The 20484-nt window shown below is 40.9% G+C and overlaps 1 protein-coding gene across 2 annotated transcripts in view; it reads left to right on the top strand.

Moving 5' to 3' along the window:
* Positions 1–20484, top strand: part of Lypd5 (LY6/PLAUR domain containing 5) — a 31821-nt gene that overhangs the window by 1114 nt on the left and 10223 nt on the right. The window contains exon 2 of one of the 2 annotated variants that reach the window (XR_006854179.2): positions 6225–7110. The exons of the other annotated variant lie outside the window; for it this stretch is intronic. The gene's annotated coding sequence lies outside the window, so the exon portion shown is untranslated. Of the gene's footprint in view, positions 1–6224; positions 7111–20484 lie in introns of those variants that run through there. 2 annotated transcript variants of the gene reach the window in all.

The raw sequence follows: 20484 nt of genomic DNA on the forward strand, positions 1-20484 counted from the left end.
ATTTTTTTTAGTTTTTAATGGACCTTTACTTATTTATATGTGATGTCAAGAATCAAACCCAGTGCTTCACACATGCTAGGCAAGGGCTCTACCACTGAACTATGACCCCAGCCCAGTTACTTTGTGTGTGTGTGTGTGTGTGTGTGTGTTTTACTGGGGATTGAACCCAGGACCTTGCAGATACAAGGCAAGCACTCTACCAACTGAGCTATACCTTAGCCCTTTTAAAAGATCCAATCTAACTAGTCCCTCTGAAGTGTGCAAAGGTGGAGAAAGAGTAAAGAAGGAAGCTCACACATAGGAAGTAAGAGTTCATTCGGCCACTGAGCCACATCCCCAGCCCTAATTTGTATTTTTACTTAGAGACAGGGTCTCACTGAATTGCATAGTGCCTCGCCATTAATGAAGCTGACTTTGAACTTGGGATCCTCCTGTTTCCGCCTCCAGAGCCACTGGGATTATCGGCGTGTGCACCTGGCTACATCTTACTGTAGCATCAAGTTTAAGATGCAGAAAAAGATTTGCAGTTTATCTGGTATTATTTAGATATGTATTATGAATCAAAGATGTTTTCTGGAAAGAGTGCAAATCAGTATATATGGGAAGCCGTTCTTGCACGTGATTGGTCTACCTCCCTGACTGGGTGTCAGGCGTTCAGACCAGCTGTGTCAGAGCCTTCCCCACCCTTTCCAGGTGGGAGGGCTTGTCCGTGTGGGGGTGTGACTGACCATTGACCTGGAAACCAATCATTGACCCTGACCTTGGAATGCTGTCCCCCTCTACCTTCATTGGATGGAATTTTCCCCTGAATTTTTTGTTCCCCAATAAAAGCCCACTCTCTGGCATGCTTCTTCCTCTTTCCTGCTGGTCTCTTGTGTAAACCTCGCTACCGCCAGGTGGCTGGAGGCAGGAGCCGGGAGAAGCCGTCTCTTACCTGGGCAAGAAAAAGGTAAATTGATTATGTGTCTTTATTTTGATCTCACTAGTTAACTTCTATGTTTGGAACCTCTAGTATGAAGCTAGCGTGCTGGTCGCGCAGCAGAAGTATAACTTTTAAAAAGAAAGAAGAAATCAAAGTAACATGAAGTCATGAAGTGGCTGAGGTAGGCTCCCATTCTTCTATAATATTGAAGGGACTTGAGCAGATAAGTTTGGAGAGCCCTGGGTTAAGAAATAGCTTTCCACTTGTAAAGACATGTGGATTGAAACACAGCCAGAATTAGGAAGTCAGATGTACTAGATTATAGGTCAGGTAAGGCAAAGAACCTTTCTGAGACTGCATTATATGTAGTTATTCACCACATAACTACTTGCTTTATTTTTAAAAAGTAATAATTAACACGTTTTGTTACATTCTAAATATACAAAATGTCACTTCCATTTTCTAAGCAGGGCCTGATTTCTCTGTTGCATCTGTCAGTAATGACCCTATTCTTCTGACATGTCTGATGGTCTCCTTTTTTCTATCTGGAATGGAGATAAAACCAGATGAGGCTGGGTGTGGTGACACACTAGGAGGATCAAGAGTTCAAAGCCAGCATCAGGAACAGCGAGGTGATAAGCAACTCAATGAGACCCTGTCTCTAAATAAAATACAAAATAGGGCTGGGGTGTGGCTCAGTGACTGAGTGCCTCTGAGTTCAATCCCCAGTATGCCCCCACACACACAAAAAAAGGAAAGCACACGAAGCTCCTAAAACTAATAAAAGATTGTAACTGGGTTTTATCATATAAGGTTAACGTGGAATTTGAAATTAAAGACATGCTATCTTAATATTATTGTCTCTCCAAAATGAAATACTTAGTTATAAATCTGACAAAATATGTACAAGATCTATGAGGGAAACTGAAAGACCAATAAAATGAATCAAAAAAGAACAAATAAGTGGAGAGAAATTCCATGTTCACAGATAGAAAAACTCAGTATAGTCAGAATGCCAGTTCTTCCAACTTGATTCTAGATTCAATGAAATCTCAGTCAAAATTCCAGCAATTTTGTGGATATTGACAAACTGATTCTAAAATTTATATGGAGAAGCATAAGGCCCAGAATAGTCAGCACAATATAGAAGAAGGAAAAAAAATCACAGGACCAACATTAAGTTATTTCAAGACTCTATAAACTATAGTAATCAAGGTCCAGTTGTTGTATTGGCAAAAGAATAGGCAAATGGAAATGGGGGTATAGCTCAGTAGTAGAGCATTTGCTTAGCATGCATGATGCTCTGGGTTCAGTCCCCAACACTGCCAAAAGATAAAAAAGGAACAGGCAAATAGATCCATGGAATAGAAAAGAGACCTCAGAAATTGACTCATATAGTCAACTGATCTTTGACAAAGGGGCAAAGGCAGTACAATAAAGAAGAGGTAGTCCTTTCAACAAATGATGCTGGTACAATTGGGTATCCACATGCAAGAAAGAAAAGAACCCAGATATAGATCTTATACCCAGTTACAAAAATTGACTCAAAATTGATCAAAACCTAAATGTAAATTCAAAATTATAAAAACTACTAGAATATTGCAGAAGAGAAATCTATCTGAGTGCAAGATCTTGGATCTGGCATTAATTTTTAGATACAACACCAAAGACAAGATCTGTAAAAGAAATTATTAAAAATCTGGAGTTCATTAAAATTAAAGTTTCTGGGTTAAAGACACTGTCAAGAGATTGAGAAGATTTGCCACATGCTGGGAAAAAAATGACATATCAAACAAAGTTCCATTATTCAAAATGTACCAAGAACTCAACAATAAGAGATTAAAACCTGACTTAAAAAAATAGACAAAAGATCTAGAGACACCTCACAAAAGATACAAATTTAGCAAATAAGCACTTGAAAAGATGCTCAATATCATGCATGAGTCATAGAGAATTTTAAAAGTAAAATGAGATTATCACACCTATCAGAATAGATAAAACCCAAAAAACTAACAACACCAAATGCTGGTGAGGATGTGGAGCAACAGGAAGTCTCATTGCTGCTAGCGTTGCAAAATGGGTACAGCCACTTTGGAAAACAGTTTGGCAGTTTCTTGCAAACTAGGCATTCTCTTACCATACAATCCAGCAATTGCACTCTCTGACATTTACCCAAATTAGTTGAAAACATGTTCACACAAATCTACATATGCATGTTCATAGCATTTTTTATTCATAGTTGCCAAAACTTTGAGATTTTTTTTTTTAATGTGTGTGTGTGTGTGCTGTGTGTTGAACTCAGGGGTGCTCCACCACTGAGTCACATCCCAAGGCCTTTTTTATTTATTTATTTATTTTGAGATAGCCTTTCTAAGTTCCCCAGATTGGCTTTGAACTTGCAATCTTCCTGCCTCAGTCTCTCAGTTTGCTGGGATTTCAGGTGTCCACCACCACAGAATTGCCAAAACTTGAAAGTAACCAAGATGTCCTTAAGTAGGGAAATGGAAAAATAAACTGTGGTAAATCCATGCAATGGAACAGTATTCGGCACTAAAAATAAATGAGCTGATATCACAGCATAAAAAGACACTGAGGAACCTCCAATGTGTATTACTAGATGAAAGAAACTTATCTGAAAAGGCTACATACTATGTGATACCAACCATTTGACATTCTGGAAAAGGAAAACCTGTGGAAATAAAAATATCCACAGTGGCCAGAGATTAGAGGGAGAAGGAGGTATGAATAGGCAGAACATAGAAGATTGCTAGGGTAGTGCCACTACTCTGTATGATATCATAATAGTGGATACATGGCATTATGCATTTATCCAAACCCATAGAATGTACATTCTGTAAACTATGGACTTTAAGTAATAATGATGTGTCTGTGCTGATTCATTGAATGTAACAAGTTTCTCACTCCAATGCAGGATGTTGATACTGGAGTGGCTGTGTGTGTCAGAGGCAAGGGTGTTTATGGGCATCCCCCCAGTACCTTCTGCTCAGTTAAGTTGTGGACCCAAAATTGCTCTAAAAAGCAATCTTTAAAAAAAAAAAGAAAAGAAAAACTAAATTCAAATTGAAGTTTTTCTAGGAATGCAAGGTTGATTTAACATCAGGAAATATAGGTATGTCACTCACCAAAATAGATTAAAGGAAATTATCATGATTATTCCATAAATAAAATTAGCATTTTGACAACATTCAACAATTATTCCTGACACAAAACTTTTGGCAAAGTAGGAAATGAAGAAGTGGGAACCAGCCACACAGAGACTAAGAAGAAGGAAACAGAATTGTGTTATTTCATTGACATCAAGGGGGAACGAAGCAAGAAAGCAAAGGTTGTTAGTTACAGATGAAGTCAAGTCATGTGGCACAAAGCACTGCCCATATGATCTATTAAGGCTTGAGTTACTGAGTTTTATAGTGAAAATTTATACCGAGGCCAAATACTAAAATAAAACTTTGAATTTTACTGTGAGGACATCAAACTTTTATTTGTCTCAATTGTCACCCAGAAAAAAATCAAGGAAGTAATGGCTGTGCATCTTAATTATTAATCCCAACTGCCCTTGAAGGAGATAATTAACATGCTGCTGTATAATTATTTGGATCAAGCCTGGCTCAATGGCACATGCCTGTAATCCTAGCTATCCAAGAAACTGAAACAGGAGGATCACAAATTCTTTGACTCTTCCTCCCAACCAGGAATGTTGCATCAGGATGGGGTGAAATAGAAGAATCTGGCACTGCCAAGAAACTTCAGTTCAGTGGTTCTCACACTTTAGCATGCACCAGAATCACCTGAAAGTTCTGTTATAACAGATTTATAGTAGGGTGGTGGCACCTGCTATTAGTCCCAGCACTCAGGAGGCAAAGGCAGGAGGATTGCTAGTTAGTCCTCTGAATCAAACTAATCTAGCTTCAACACTCCACAGTCCTAACAGATGTTTAAAGTTCAAACTTTATCCCATGGGCGATTGTTTGGGTTTCTTCTATCAGGGGTCTTTGTAAACTTACATTCATGTCCCCACCAGAAGGCCTTGATATATATTTAAGATGGCATATAAATTTTAAATAATGTGACTGAATAACTACAAAAGTCCAATATTTTGAATATTTACACCTTTTAAATAAGACTCTTGCTGGGCACAGTGGCACACACCTGTAATCCCAGCAGTTCAGGAGGCTGAGGCAGGAGGATTTCGAGTTCAAAGCCAGCCTCAGCAACTTAGCGAGGAACTATGCAACTCAGCGAGACCCTATCTCTAAATAAAATACAAAATAGGGCTAGGGATGTGGCTCAGTGGCCAAGTGTCCCTGAGTTCAATCTCTGGTATCCACCTCCCCCAAAATAAGACTCCTACATCATTCTTTTAGGTTTAAATAATATAATTTTTAAAACCATCCATATTAAAATAAATGAACAAGTCAGAAAGTGTGTTTTAGCAATCAATGTATGTAAAATATTTCAACAAATCTAAGGTGCCACTGATTGTAGAAGACACTATTGTTTTATGTACCTCTTTATTACTCAAGGTTCAAGAAGGAATGAGAAATAATTTCAATTGTTTCACTCAGAAGTTAATACAGGAACTTGATTGCTTGAAAACCAAAGAAGCAGCTGGGTGCAATGGTGCATGCCATAATCCCAGCAACTCAGGAGACAGGAGGATCATAAATTCAAGACCAGCCTCAGCAATTTAGTGAGATCCTGTCTCAAAAAAAATAAGGGCTGGGGATGTAGCTCAGTGGTAAAGCATTGGCATCCTGGGTTCCATCCTCAGTTACGCAAAAAAAAAAAAAAGAAAAGAACACAAATAATTTTAAAAATTAGAATAAACTTGAAAACTTACGAAACAGTCATTTTCCTGGCAAGCTATAACTACATTGACAGAAGAAACTTTATTAGTAGACAGCCAGCTTTCAATGACATAGTATCAGTAGTTTAGAATTTAAATCCTAATCACCAGGTTTAGGCAACTGTGTGAAAGAGCTTAATTAGGGTTCATGTCATGTGTCATTTACTTGTCATTTCAGATCCTCTTGACCTTACCTGGGCCTGAGGTCTTTGGAAACTTGTTTCTATTGGGGGTTGGGGGGAGATTGAAACCAGGGGCGCTCTACTACTGAGGTACATCCCCAGCCTATTTTAGTTTTTATTTTGAAACAAGGTCTCACCAAGTTCCCAGACTAGCCTTGATCTTGTGATCTTCCTGCTTCATGTCCCAAGTCTGAGATTACAGGTGTGCCCCACCACACCCAGTCTGAAACTCGTTTCTCTTGTTTCTCTGCAGCAGCAACCAACACTATGTGAACTCACGCCAGCCCACATGGGCACAGCAGCAGCAGCCCCTGACCTCAGGCTGCACTGGGCACCTCTTCCTTAAGCCCTGGGGCTTCCCTGTGGATGCCAGCACTTGACACTTCAGAGAACCCGTTGAACTCCCGGACAAACACAACCTGGAAGCACAGCAAGTTCGTGCTGTCTGGAGCCTTTCATGAGTGACAGGAGCCAGTGGCTAAATTCATCTCCCTTCTTGAATCGCACTTGACAGCTAGCAGTGGTCAGCTCAGGCAGACAATCTCCAACGCCCTCCCCTGCTCTCCCTTATGTCAGCTTCCCCAGAATGGTACTGCCTGAGAAAACAGCGCAGAAACTTCTCAGTGTTCTCCTTGTGGGGAACATAAGCCAAGAGGCTTGTTTCCAGGGGAGGTTCTCGGAAGCAGACCCTTGTACTAGGACTTCGAGTTGATTGTTTACCCAAGTTTGGCCCAAGTCCATCTCACAATGAGGTCCATGAGTGCATGAATCCACCCTGTGGTTATTTTCCTCCACCTTTTAATTTATTTTCCTCCACCTTTTAATATATATTTTGGATAGATGCACTTCATCATTTGGTAGAATTCACCTCGATGGCTTCTGAACCTGTGAATTAAGGGTGATTATGGTATAAATGGCCAAGTGAAAACACTTGAAACTTACCACTGTATCATGGAAAGCCCTGTAGAGAACTGTACCTATGCCAAAAACTTAAGAGGGTACATGATCATTTTCCCCCATCATATCCCCATTGATTTCTCTTTGTCTCTATAAAAATTTACATGTCTAAAGCAAGTGGATGTGGTAAATTAAAAAATTACCCCAAATTGTGAGTTAAGTAAACCTATTTTCTTTATAAATTTCCCAGCCTTGGGTATTTTGTTATAGCAGTAAAAATGGAGTTAAGTCAGGCCCCAACCAAATAGAGCCAGTAGTCCTTATGGAGCTGGAGTAATGTCCTGTAGCTCCAGTGCACTGCCTGGTGAGAACCATTTAGTTGCTGGGTTATGGGGAACAGGGGAACCCAGGGTGACTGTTGAAGAACTAAGTTGGGCAGAGTGGGGAACCTGGACTGCCTGAGAGCTGTAGTATCTCTAGGGATACCAGTCTGAGAGAGACAGGAACAGAATTACCATATGTAGCAAATAAAAACACAGGAACACCTAACAAAATTGGAATTTGGATATACAACAAAGAATTTTTGGATTTTTTTTTTCTGGTACTCATGAATGCTAAGTATGTGCTCCACCATTGAGCTACACACTCAGCCCCAACAGTTAGCCCTTTAGTATAAGGAGGCACCATGAAACATTTGGTACATAGTTTACTGAAAATTATCGATTGTTTGCCAGAAATTCAAATGGAAATTAGCATCCCATATTTTATCTGACCTCCTTATGAATCACACTAATCTAGCTTCAACACTCTATAGTCGAATGAACTTGGAAAAGAAGGGATGGGAAGTGAGGGGAAGAGAGGCTGAGGAAAGGCGGGGAGTTATAAGGGGTAGTAGAAGGGGCTGGGAGCTGGAGGAAGGAAAGAAGTGGTGGGAGAGGGCGGGGTTGGAGTGTGAGGGAGGCAGGGATGATGGTAGAGAAGTGGAGGAGAAGTGGGGGTAGAAGGATGTGCCAGGAGGGGGTGAAGGGCAGTGAGGGAAACGGAGGATACAAGTGAGAGGAGGGTAGGAAAGGGGTGGACAATGTAAATCCTTGGAAAAGGCAAAGAGGTGTGGGATTTAAAGGCAGCTGGGAGCTTTCAGGAGGCTGTGGATAGAAATGGAGGAATCCAGGTCAAGAGACCCTCTGCATATTCTTCCCAGCATTTATCTAAGGCCCCTAGTCCTCACCTGCCCGTGGGTGTGTGCGACACCAGGGTGACCAGAATGTGGCCAAGTTCCCCCTGGCTGCTGCAACCAAAACTGCAGTGAGAACACACCATTCCTTGGATCCCTTGTGTCCCGGACCCATTATTCTAAGACCTGAGAGGGCAGAAGGCAACACTTCCAGAAAGAGTGCGCAAAAGAAGCTCAGGGAGTCGGACTCTCCCAAGGACACAGCAAATGCAGGTTAGAGCCTGAGTCTCTTGGCCCACAACTGATGATCATCCGTCAACACCTACTAACTTGATTTGCCTCCTTATGACCCCAACCATCCCTTCAGATGGTCCTAAAACCCACTCCTACTTAATTCCCAAGTCCTGCTACTGTTGACTGTGGGTCTTTCCCTAAAAGCCTTCTGTCTTCTGCTTTGTCATGAGCCAACCCAACCCTCACATCTGCCCCACCTGTGTGAAGCTTTCCACTATCACCATATACCGCTGTTTATGTAGGGCACTGCACAAGAACCCTAGACCTAAGGAGGTACCATTATCAGTGCAGGCATCTTTATTATCTTGAAAACAAATATTTGGAAATGTTTGTGTCTTATGTTATCTCTTTGCTATTTGCAAAGCCCATATGATTTGTAGTATGTTGCAACTGTCTCCAGCAGGTGGCAGTAGAGTGTTTTGTTCCAACAGGGTTGATGGCTACCATTGCATCAGTTTGGAAATGGAAAGACCTTGCTTGTATCATCTAAAATAGCTGGTGCTTCTAAACAAGGAGCTGCTATTGCATCTGATAAAGACCATCTCTTTTTTTAACATTTTAAACATTTATTTTTTAGTTGTAGGTGGACACAATACCTTTATTTTATTTTTAAAAACATATTTGTTCGGGTTGGGGATGTGGCTCAAGCAGTGGCGCGCTCGCCTGGCATGCGTGCGGCCCGGGTTCGATCCCCAGCACCACATACAAACAAAAATGTTGTGTCCACAGAAAACTAAAAAAAAATAAAATAAATATTAAAATTCTCTCTCTCTCTCTCTCCTCAAAAAAAAAATTTAAAAACTATTTATTCTTAAGTTTTAGGTGGACACAGTATCCTTATTTTACATTTATGTGGTGCTGAGGCTCAAACCCAGTGCCTCACACATGCTAGGCAAGCGCTCTACCACTGAGCCACAACCCCAGCCCCTAAAAAACATCTTTTAAGGAAAACAGTCCCCTTCCAGGGTCTGCATATCAGTTGTATTTGATATTTCATGTTGCAGTTCATATTTCCAGCTACTTGTTTTCTCTGCCAGACTGGAATTGTTAAATTCCAAATTTAAATCTACAAGTCTTTTCCTTGGCATGAATCACTATATGTTAACTAATATCCGATTACCATTAATCATCCATAAAGAATGTGAGTGGGCAGAAATCAGGATTATGCAATAACCAGTTTGTTATATATTATTATAGCAATTGTCTTATCATTTTAGAAATTTCATCAGCATAAAAATAAGCTATTACTGAAACCTAATGACTTGTTACTTACATATTATTTTAAGATGTTGAAATTCTAAGATAAAGTAGTAATCCTATTGATATCTATCAAGAAGGAAAACTAATTAAGATCAGAAAATGGAAAGCAATTATAAAATCAATTGGATCATTGAAAATTTTTTTTTTTTTTTTTTTTTTTTTTTAATTTTTTATTGTGGGTTGTTCAAAACATTACAAATTTCTTGACATATCATATTCCACACTTTGATTCTAGTGGGTTATGAACTCCCACCTTCACCCCATACACAGATTGCAGATTCACATCAGTTACACATCCATTGATTTACAAATTGCCATACGAGTGTCTGTTGTGCTCCGCTGCCTTTCCCATCATCCACCCTCCCCCCTCCCCACCTCTCCCCTCCCCTCCCCTCCTCTCTCTCTACCCCCTCCACTGTATAACCCTGAGGGTCTCCTTCCATTACCGTGCAATTTACCTTCTCTCTCCCTTTCCCTCCCACCTCTCATCCCTGTTAAATGTTAATCTTCTTCTCCTGTTCTTCGTCCCTACTCTGTTCTTAGTTACTTTCCTTATATCAAAGAAGACATTTGGCATTTGTTTTTTAGGGATTGGCTAGCTTCACTTAGCATAATCTGCTCTAATGCCATCCATTTCCCTGTAAATTCTATGATTTTGTCATTTTTTAATGCAGAGTAATACTCCATTGTGTATAAATGCCACATTTTTTTTATCCATTCGTCTATTGAAGGGCATCTAGGTTGGTTCCACAGTCTTGCTATTGTGAACTGTGCTGCTATAAACATCGATGTAGCAGTGTCCCTGTAGCATGCTCTTTTTAGGTCTTTAGGGAATAGACCAAGAAGGGGAATAGCTGGGTCAAATGGTGGCTCCATTCCCAGCTTTCCAAGAAATCTCCATACTGCTTTCCAAATTGGCTGCACCAATCTGCAGTCCCACCAGCAATGTACAAGTGTACCCTTTTCCCCACATCCTCGCCAGCACTTGTTGTTGTTTGACTTCCTAATGGCTGCCAATCTTACTGGAGTGAGATGGTATCTTAGGGTGGTTTTGATTTGCATTTCTCTGACAGCTAGAGATGTTGAGCATTTTTTCATGTACTTGTTGATTGACTGTATGTCCTCCTCTGTGAAGTGTCTGTTCAGGTCCTTGGCCCATTTGTTGATTGGGTTGTTTGTTCTCTTATTGTCTAATTTTTTGAGTTCTTTGTATACTCTGGATATTAGGGCTCTATCTGAAGTGTGAGGAGTAAAGATTTGTTCCCAGGATGTAGGCTCCCTATTTACCTCTCTTATTGTTTCTCTTGCTGAGAAAAAACTTCTTAGTTTGAGTAAGTCCCATTTGTTGATTCTAGTTATTAACTTTTGTGCTATGGGTGTCCTATTGAGGAATTTGGAGCCCGACCCCACCGACTGTAGATCGTAGCCAACTTTTTCTTCTATCAGACGACGCGTCTCTGATTTGATATCAAGTTCCTTGATCCATTTTGAATTCACTTTTGTGCATGGCGAGAGAAAGGGATTCAGTTTCATTTTGTTGCATATGGATTTCCAGTTTTCCCAGCACCATTTGTTGAAGATGCTATCCTTCCTCCATTGCATGCTTTTAGCCCCTTTATCAAATATAAGATAGTTGTAGTTTTGTGGATTGGTTTCTGTGTCCTCTATTCTGTACCATTGGTCCACACGCCTGTTTTGGTACCAGTACCATGCTGTTTTTGTTACTATTGCTCTGTAGTATAGTTTGAAGTCTGGTATCGCTATACCGCCTGATTCACACTTCTTGCTTAGCATTGTTTTTGCTATTCTGGGTCTTTTATTTTTCCATATGAATTTCATGATTGCTTTCTCTATTTCTACAAGAAATGCCATTGGGATTTTGATTGGCATTGCATTAAACCTATAGAGAACTTTTGGTAATATCGCCATTTTGATGATGTTAGTTCTGCCTATCCATGAACAGGGGATATTTTTCCATCTTCTAAGATCTTCTTCTATTTCTCTCTTTAGGGTTCTGTAGTTTTCATTGTATAAGTCTTTCACCTCTTTTGTTAGGTTGATTCCCAAGTATTTTATTTTTTTTGAAGATATTTTGAATGGAGTGGTTGTCCTCATTTCCATTTCAGAGGATTTGTCGCTGATATACAGGAATGCCTTTGATTTATGCGTGTTGATTTTAAATCCTGCCACTTTGCTGAATTCATTTATTAGCTCTAATAGTTTCTTTGTAGAGCCTTTTGGGTCTGCTAGATATAGAATCATATCATCTGCAAATAGTGATAATTTAATTTCTTCTTTTCCTATTTTTATGCCTTTAATTTCTTTCGTCTGTCTAATTGCTCTGGCCAGTGTTTCGAGAACTATGTTGAAGAGAAGTGGAGAGAGAGGGCATCCCTGTCTTGTTCCAGATTTAGAGGGAATGCCTTCAGTTTTTCTCCATTCAGAATAATGCTAGCCTGAGGCTTAGCATAGATTGCTTTTACAATATTGAGGTATGTTCCTGTTATCCCTAGTTTTTCTAGAGTTTTGAACATAAAGGGATGCTGTACTTTGTCAAATGCTTTTTCCGCATCTATCGAGATGATCATATGGTTCTTATTTTTAAGTCTATTGATGTGGTGAATAACATTTATTGATTTCCGTATATTGAACCAGCCTTGCATCCCAGGGATGAATCCTACTTGATCATGGTGTACAATTTTTTTGATATGTTTTTGTATCCGATTCGCCAGAATTTTATTGACGATTTTTGCATCTAGGTTCATTAGAGATATTGGTCTGTAGTTTTCTTTCTTTGAAGTGTCTTTGTCTGGTTTAGCTATCAGGGTGATGTTGGCCTCATAGAATGAATTTGGAAGTTCTCCCTCCTTTTCTATTTCCTGAAGTAGCTTGAAAAGTATTGGTATTAGTTCTTCTTTAAAGGTTTTGTAAAATTCTGCTGTATACCCATCGGGACCTGGGCTTTTCTTAGTTGGTAGTCTTTTGATGGTTTCTTCTATCTCCTCAATTGATATTGGTCTGTTTAGGTTTTCTATATCCTCCTGACTCAATCTGGGCAGATCATATGACTTAAGAAATTTATCTATGCCTTCACTATCTTCTAATTTATTGGAGTATAAGGATTCAAAATAGTTTTTGATTATCTTCTGTATTTCTGAAGTGTCTGTTGTGATATTGCCTTTTTCATCCCGTATGCTAGTAATTTGAGTTCTCTCTCTTCTTCTCTTCACTAGCATCGCTAAGGGTCTGTCGATTTTGTTTATTTTTTCAAAGAACCAACTTTTAGTTTTGTCAATTTTTTCAATTGTTTCTTTTGTTTCGATTTCATTAATTTCAGCTCTGATTTTAATTATTTCTTGCCTTCTACTTCTTTTGCTGTTGTTTTGCTCTTCTTTTTCAAGGATTTTTAGATGAAGTATGAGATCATTTATTTGTTGTTTTTTTCTTTTTTTAAGGAATGAACTCCAAGCAATGAATTTTCCTCTTAGAACTGCTTTCAATGTGTCCCATAGATTCCGATATGTTGTGTCTGTGTTTTCATTTATCTCTAAGAATTTTTTAATTTCCTCCTTGATGTCTTCTATAACCCATTGATCATTCAGTAACCTATTGTTCATTCTCCAATTGATGTATGCTTTTTCCTTCCTTCTTTTATCGTTGATTTTCAGTTTCATTCCATTATGATCAGATAAGATGCATGGTAATATCTCTACTCCTTTATATTGTCTAAGAGTTGCCCTGTGACATAATATATGATCTATTTTTGAGAAGGATCCATGTGCTGCTGAGAAAAAAGTGTAACTGCTTGATGTTGGGTGGTATACTCTATATATGTCAATTAGGTCTAGGTTATTAATAGTGTTATTGAGTTCTATAGTTTCCTTATTCAACTTTTGTTTGGAAGATCTGTCCAGTGGCGAGAGAGGTGTGTTGAAGTCTCCCATGATTATGGTGTGGTGGTCTATTAGACTCTTGAACTTGAGAAGAGTTTGTTTGACGAACATAGCTGCACCATTGTTTGGGGCATAAATATTTATGATTGTTATGTCTTGTTGGTGTATGGTTCCCTTAAGCAGTATGTAGTGTCCCTCTTTATCTCTTTTGATTAACTTTGGCTTGAAATCTATTTTATTTGATATGAGTATGGACACGCCTGCTGGTTTCCGAAGTCCATATGAGTGATATGATTTTTCCCAACCTTTCACCTTCAGCCTATGTATGTCTTTTCCTATCAAATGCGTCTCCTGTAGGCAGCATATTGTTGGGTCTTGTTTTGTGATCCATTCTACTAGCCTGTGTCTCTTAATTGGTGAGTTTAAGCCATTAACATTTAGGGTTATTATTGAGATATGGGTTGTTCTTCCAGCCATATTTGTTTATTTCTGTTACTAAACATTGTTTGTTTTCCTCTTTGATTGTTTCCCCCCCCCCCTTTACTGTCCTACCTCCCACTGTTGGTTTTCCTTGTTATTTTCCATTTCCTCTTCCTGTAATACTTTGGCTAGGATGTTTTGAAGAGATGGTTTTCTAGCTGCGAATTCTTTAAACTTTTGTTTATCGTGGAAGGTTTTAATTTCATTCTCCATCCTGAAGCTTAATTTCGCTGGATACACAATTCTTGGTTGGAACCCATTTTCTTTCAGTGTTTGAAATATGTTATTCCAGGATCTTCTAGCTTTCAGAGTCTGTGTTGAAAGATCAGCTGTTATCCTGATTGGCTTACCCCTAAATGTAATCTGCTTCCTTTCTCTTGTAGCTTTTAAAATTCTCTCCTTATTCTGTATGTTGGGCATCTTCATTATAATGTGTCTAGGTGTGGATCTCTTATGATTTTGCACATTCGGCGTCCTGTAGGCTTCTAGGATTTGGGATTCTGTCTCATTCTTCAAGTCTGGGAAGTTTTCTTGTATTATTTCATTGAATAGACTGCTCATTCCTTTGGTTTGGAGCTCTGTACCTTCCTGTATCCCAATGACTCTTAAGTTTGGTCTCTTAATGTTATCCCATATTTCTTGGATGTTCTGCTCATGGTTTCTTAACAGTCTTGCTGAGCTGTCTATGTTCTTTTCCAGTTGAAATACTTTGTCTTCATTGTCTGATGTTCTATCTTCTAAGTGTTCTACTCTGTTGGTAGTATTCTCCATTGAGTTTTTAAGTTGGTTTATTGCTTCCTGTATTTCTAGGATTTCTGATTGCTTGTTTTTTATAACCTCTATCTCCCTGTATAGTTGATCCTTTGCTTCCTGGATTTGTTTGCGTAATTCGTTGTCGAAGTGATCTTTCATTGTCTGATTTTGCTGTTTAATGTCTTCCTTGATACTCCAGATCATCTGAAGCATGTATATCCTGAATTCTTTATCTGACATTCCATCTGCTGCAGCTGTTACCTCTTCTAAAGTTGCGTTGACCTGCATTGCTTGTGGTCCTTTCTTTCCTTGTCTTTTCATACTGCTTGCGTATCTTTCCTGCAGGTGCGGGCGGTGGCTCTGCTCTCTCCTTATTCCAATTGGGGTGTCGTGGCTACCACGCCGGCAGGTCACTGGGCCTGTTCTGGGAGCTGGTGGCGGCTCTGTTCTGCCCCTACTCCAATTGGGGTGACGTGTCTGTCGTACCAGCAGGCCACTGGGCCTGTCCTGCTGGTCGGTCGCAGATCTGCCCACCTTTCGGGCACGGGTGGAGGCTCTGCTTTGCCCCTACTCCAATTGGGGTGTCGTGACTACCCCGCCTGCAGGATGCTGGGTCTGTTCCTGGCAAGGGAGGCGACTCTGCTCTGTCACTACTCCAATTGGGGTGGTGTTTGTACCCCGCCGGCAGGCTCCTGGGCCTGATCCGCCGGTCTGTTGTAGGTCTGCCTACCTTGAAGGCGCGGGCGGCGGATCTGCCCTGCCCCTCCTACCACGCCTGCGGACCCCTGGGCCTGATCTGCAGGTTGATCACTGGTCTGCTCACCCTGCGGGCACGGGTGGCGGTTCCGCTCCACCCCCACTCCAATTGGGGTCACGTGACCACCACACCGGCAGGGCCTGATCCGGGCGTTGGATAAGGATCTGCTCTGCCCCTACTCGAGTTGGGGTGACGTGTGTACCACACTGGCAGGCCACTGGGCCTGTCCCGCCAGGCTGTCACAGGTCTGTTTACCTTGCAAGCGCGAAGGGCGGCTCTGCCCTGCCCCTCCTACCACGCCCATGTACTACTGGGTCGTGGGTCTGCCCACCTGGCGGGTGTGGGTGGCGGCTCCGCTCCGCCCCCTCTCCAATTGGGGTCACGCGGTCACCACGCTGGCGAGCCGCTGGGCCTGCTCCGGGGGCTGGCGGCGGCCCGGCTCCTTCCCTCTGGCTCGAGGACAAATTGAGGAGACTCGGGTGACTGAGCCTCACCCCCCTTACCAGGAGACCAACTGCTTATGTCACCGCTGGTATTGATGAAGATCTCTCCTCCACCGCTTTCTGCTGACATCAGATCTCTGCCATGTTGGTATCCTATGCGAATGGCAGCATTTCGTTCCCCTTGCCAGGCAACCCAAGCAATGGGTGAGTCCTGACCTGCCCTCAGCAGGACCCGGACCGAGACACAGTTTCCGCGGGCTCCTAGCCCCGGTCCAGGGAAGTTCCGGGAGCCGGAACTCGGCCGCTCCGTGCTCGGTGTAAGCTCCTATAAGTGTAGGCTCCAAGAAGCAGCCCCCGCGGGCTCAGTTCCGGGAGCCGGAATTCGGCCGCTTAGTGTTTGGTGTATGCTCTGATAGTAGCAGGGTCCAAGAAGCAGCCTCCGCGGGCTCCGCAGCCCTGAGCCAGGGCGGTTCCAGGACGGTTCCGGGAGCCGGAACTCGGCCGCTCTCCATTGAAAATTTTTTTGAGAAAATAAGATGACAGAGGAAATTTTTCCCCCACATTTGCTATTCTGGCCAAACATAGCACAGATTCATTAATGACAGAACATACTCTACCTTTCACCTTGTGTAAACCAGGAAAGAACATTTTTAAGAAGTGCCTGGACAAGGGAGTGGGGGTAATGAAGAATTTATTTATTTATTTATTTTTAGTTGTTGATGGGCCTTTATTTAATTATTTTATTTATTTATCTGTGGTGCTGAGAATCGAACCCAGTCCTCACCCCTGCTAGGCAAGTGCTCCCCCACTGAGCCACAACCCCAGCCAATCCAGATACCCAGCCATCTAATTCAAATATTAAACTCTTAAATTTTTAATATTAAACCTGAAAAAATTAAAAATTAAAAAATAAAGGTCCATTGACAACTAAAAAATATTATTTAAAAAGAAGTTTCACTTAAAAAAGAATGTTTAACCTCCAAGAAATGGTAAGAATAAGCATTTTATTTCATCTCAAAATATCCTGTAATTCATCCTTATTTTGAGCTCTGGAAGTGGAAAAAATACACAAAAATTAAGGTGGGTGGTGGGTGGTGGGAGGATGGTGGGTGCTATGATTTCACTCTGAGATGTTTTCAGGACCAAGGATACTCTCAGCTGCTGCCACTGTCAGCCTGCTGTAGTAGGTGAGAGTCCACATGCCCAGTGCCAGCACCCTCCCTGGGGCACACTGGGCCCTTTGTTGGGACAGATTTACAGCCCAACTTCACACTCGATTTAACCTAGCTTCTTTAAATCCCTTCTTCAGCTACTGGTCTTGAAGTCCTGTATGCTAATCTTGGCCTCAGAGTCTACGGCAACAATAGAGATGTCTCAGTCAATTCATGTTGCTATGACAAAATACCTGAGGCTGGGTCCTTTATAAAGAAATATAAAGGGCTGGGGCTATAGCTCAGTTGGTAGAGTGCTTGCCTCACATGCACAAGACCCTGGGTTCAAAACACGAAAGAAAAAAGAAATATAAAGAGATTTAGCCAGACCCAGTGGTGAACACCTGTAATCCCAACTACTCAGAAGGCTAAGGTAGGAGGGTCACAAGTTTGAGGCCAGCCTGGACAACTTACTGAGACCCTGTCTCAAAAAAATACAAAAAAAAAATTATTTTTTAAGGGATAGGGATGTAGCTTCCCTAGCATGTGCAAGCTCCTGGGTTCAATCCCCAGTACTGGGAGGGAAAATGAAGGAGGGGGAAGAAGAAGAAAAGAAGTTTTTTTAAGACCCACATTCCAGTGAGTGGAAGGTTTAAACAGTATGGCACCAGTGTTCTGGCAAGGGCCCCGTTTTTTGTCAATGATAGAGAAGCAGAAAGGGAACCAGCCTCACGCACGAGGGTCAAGCAGACAGAGTAGATTTTCTATGTAACAACCCACGTGGATGAGAACTAATCCAGTCAGATAAGGTCGAACCCCCTCCAGCATTAATCAGTCCAAGAGGGTGGAGCCCCCGTGACCTAGTTAACCTCCAGGAGGCCGGACCGCCTCAACACTGCTACACTAGGGACCAGGCTTCCAGCCCAGGAACCTTGGGGGACGAACGGCATTCAAACTATAGAGGATGAGCAGCATAGTATTTGAAAATGAGAAGGTGAAGGTTGCAACTAGAATAGTGTGACACGTCCAGAATAAAGATCATGAATAATAATAATAATAACAATAATAATAGAAGAAGGAGATGCATAGAGTAGATAAGAGGAGGGAGGGAGGCAGTGAAGGGAAGATCCTGGGGATAAGATTGATCAAATTTTGTGCATGTATGAATCTGGCATAATGCATCTCACTATTATGCATAGTGGTGATGCTCTAATAAAAAAAAAATTAAGCCAGGCTCAGTGGCACACACCTGCAATCTTAGCATCTCAGGAGCCTGAGACAGGAGGATTGGGAGTTCAAAGTCAGCCTCAGCAAAAATGAGGCACTAAGCAAATCAGCGAGACCCTGTCTCTAAATAAAATACAAAATAAGGCTGGGGATGTGGCTCAGTGGCGGAGTACCCCTGCATTCAATTCCTGGCACCATAAATAAATTCACTTATTTTAAAAATGAAGATCCAATATAGTATATATCCAAAACATTTCAAAGGCAGAATCCCAAACAGATATTTGTGTACCATTTTGATAGTATGATTACTTAAAATAGCCAAAATGTAAAAACACCCAAATGTCCATTGATGGATGCATAGATAAACAAAATATGGTATATCCATTCAATGGGATATTACTCAGTCTTTAAAAGGAAGGAAATTTTGACATATGCTACAACATGGATAAACTTTGAGAACAATATGCTAAATGAAATGAACCAGTTACAAAAGGACAAATACTATAAGATTCCACTTACGTGAGGTGTGTAGAGTAGTCAAATTCACAGAAACAAAGTAGAAAATTGTAGTTGGTGGACATAGTTCATGTGTTGGAAATATAATCCCCAAACTTGTATATGAATGGAATTTGGAGGTGAGGCCTTTAAAAGGTAATTAGGGTGAGATGAAGGCATCAGGGTGGAGCCCCCTGATGGCATTAGTGGTTCTATAAGAGGAAGAAAGACGGTGGTGACTAGCACATCCACTCTGTCTCACACTGTGATCCCTCTGCCCCTTAAGATGCAGCAAAAAGGCCCTCCCCAAATATCAGTGCCATGGTCTTTGGCACTTCTCAGCCTCCAGAACCATGAACTAAATAAACTTCTCTTCTTTATAAATCACCTAGTCTATGGTATTAAGTTACAGCAACAGAAAACAGACTAAGACATCAGGGACTTAAGCAAGGGTGGATGAGAGAAAGGAGAGTTGTTGTTTAATGAGTGTAGAGTTTCAGTTTTGCAAGATGGAAAGTTCTAGATGTTGGTTGCACAATAATTTGAATTTATTTAACACTACTGAAATATTTTTAAAATTAAGATATGCTTTGAGAAAGAAATATTGATGCTGCCAGTACAATCTGTGAAAACAAAAGAAAAAATTGGCACACAATATACATGATTCAGATTTTGGCAAGGTAATGACTAAAGTTCCAGAAGGAAATTCCACAATTCTGATAATATACGGAGAACAGTTAATGTAGAACATAACGACTGAAAGCAACTGATTATACATTACTAGGGCTTAATATTTTAAACGATCATTGTGATTATGAAATGCTTGATTAATGGAGTAGTTTCAAATAAGGCAAGAAATACTGAATATTTCTCAACTATTTGGGACACAAAGACTGTTTACAATCAGTTAAAAATTATTTCTTTTTTTTTTTTAATATTTATTTTTTAGTTTTCAGCGGACACAACATCTTTGTTTGTATGTGGTGTTGAGGATCGAACCCGGGCCACACGCATGCCAGGCGAGCGCGCTACCGCTTGAGCCACATCCCCAGCCCCGGTTAAAAATTATTTCGAGAGCCTGGGGCAGTGGCACACACCTGTAATCCCAGCTACTCAGGCAGCTGAGGCAGGAGGATCACATGTTCAAGACTAGGCTGGGCAACCTAGCGAAACCCTGTCTCAAAATTAATAAATAAAAAAGGCTGGAGTTGTAACTCAGTAGCCTCTGAGGTCAATCCCCTGTACTGAAAAAGAAAATTCTACTTTTTAAATATTTTTTATTGTAGTATATAGAATACTATTTTTTTAATGTGGTGCTGCCAAGGATCGAACCCAGTGCCTCACACATTCTAGGCAAGTGCTCTGTCACTGAGCCCCAGCCCCAGCCCCCGAAAATTCTACATTTAAATGGTGTTTTAAGCAAAATTAATATTTTGAGCAAAATAACACAGGACCCCACTTTAAAACACCTAATGCTCTGACAAGCACCAACAGGGAAAGGAGAACAAGATCAGTGACATTTCAACAATTGTGGAGCCTGCATGATGTGTACTTCATTCTCTGTACATTGGCTTGTGTTTAAAAATTCCTAAAATAAAAATGTTTAAAATAGTACCTTAATGGCAACCCCAAAATGGCCTCAGTTTTCTCCAAGCTCTTAAGTAATTAATGACTTCATTACTAAAGTTT

The sequence above is a fragment of the Marmota monax genome, unplaced genomic scaffold, assembly GCF_021218885.2.
Source record: "Marmota monax isolate L192 unplaced genomic scaffold, Marmota_monax_Labrador192_F-V1.1 WCK01_AAM20220418_F8-fsc00149, whole genome shotgun sequence".
Classification (NCBI taxonomy): Eukaryota; Metazoa; Chordata; class Mammalia; order Rodentia; family Sciuridae; genus Marmota; species Marmota monax.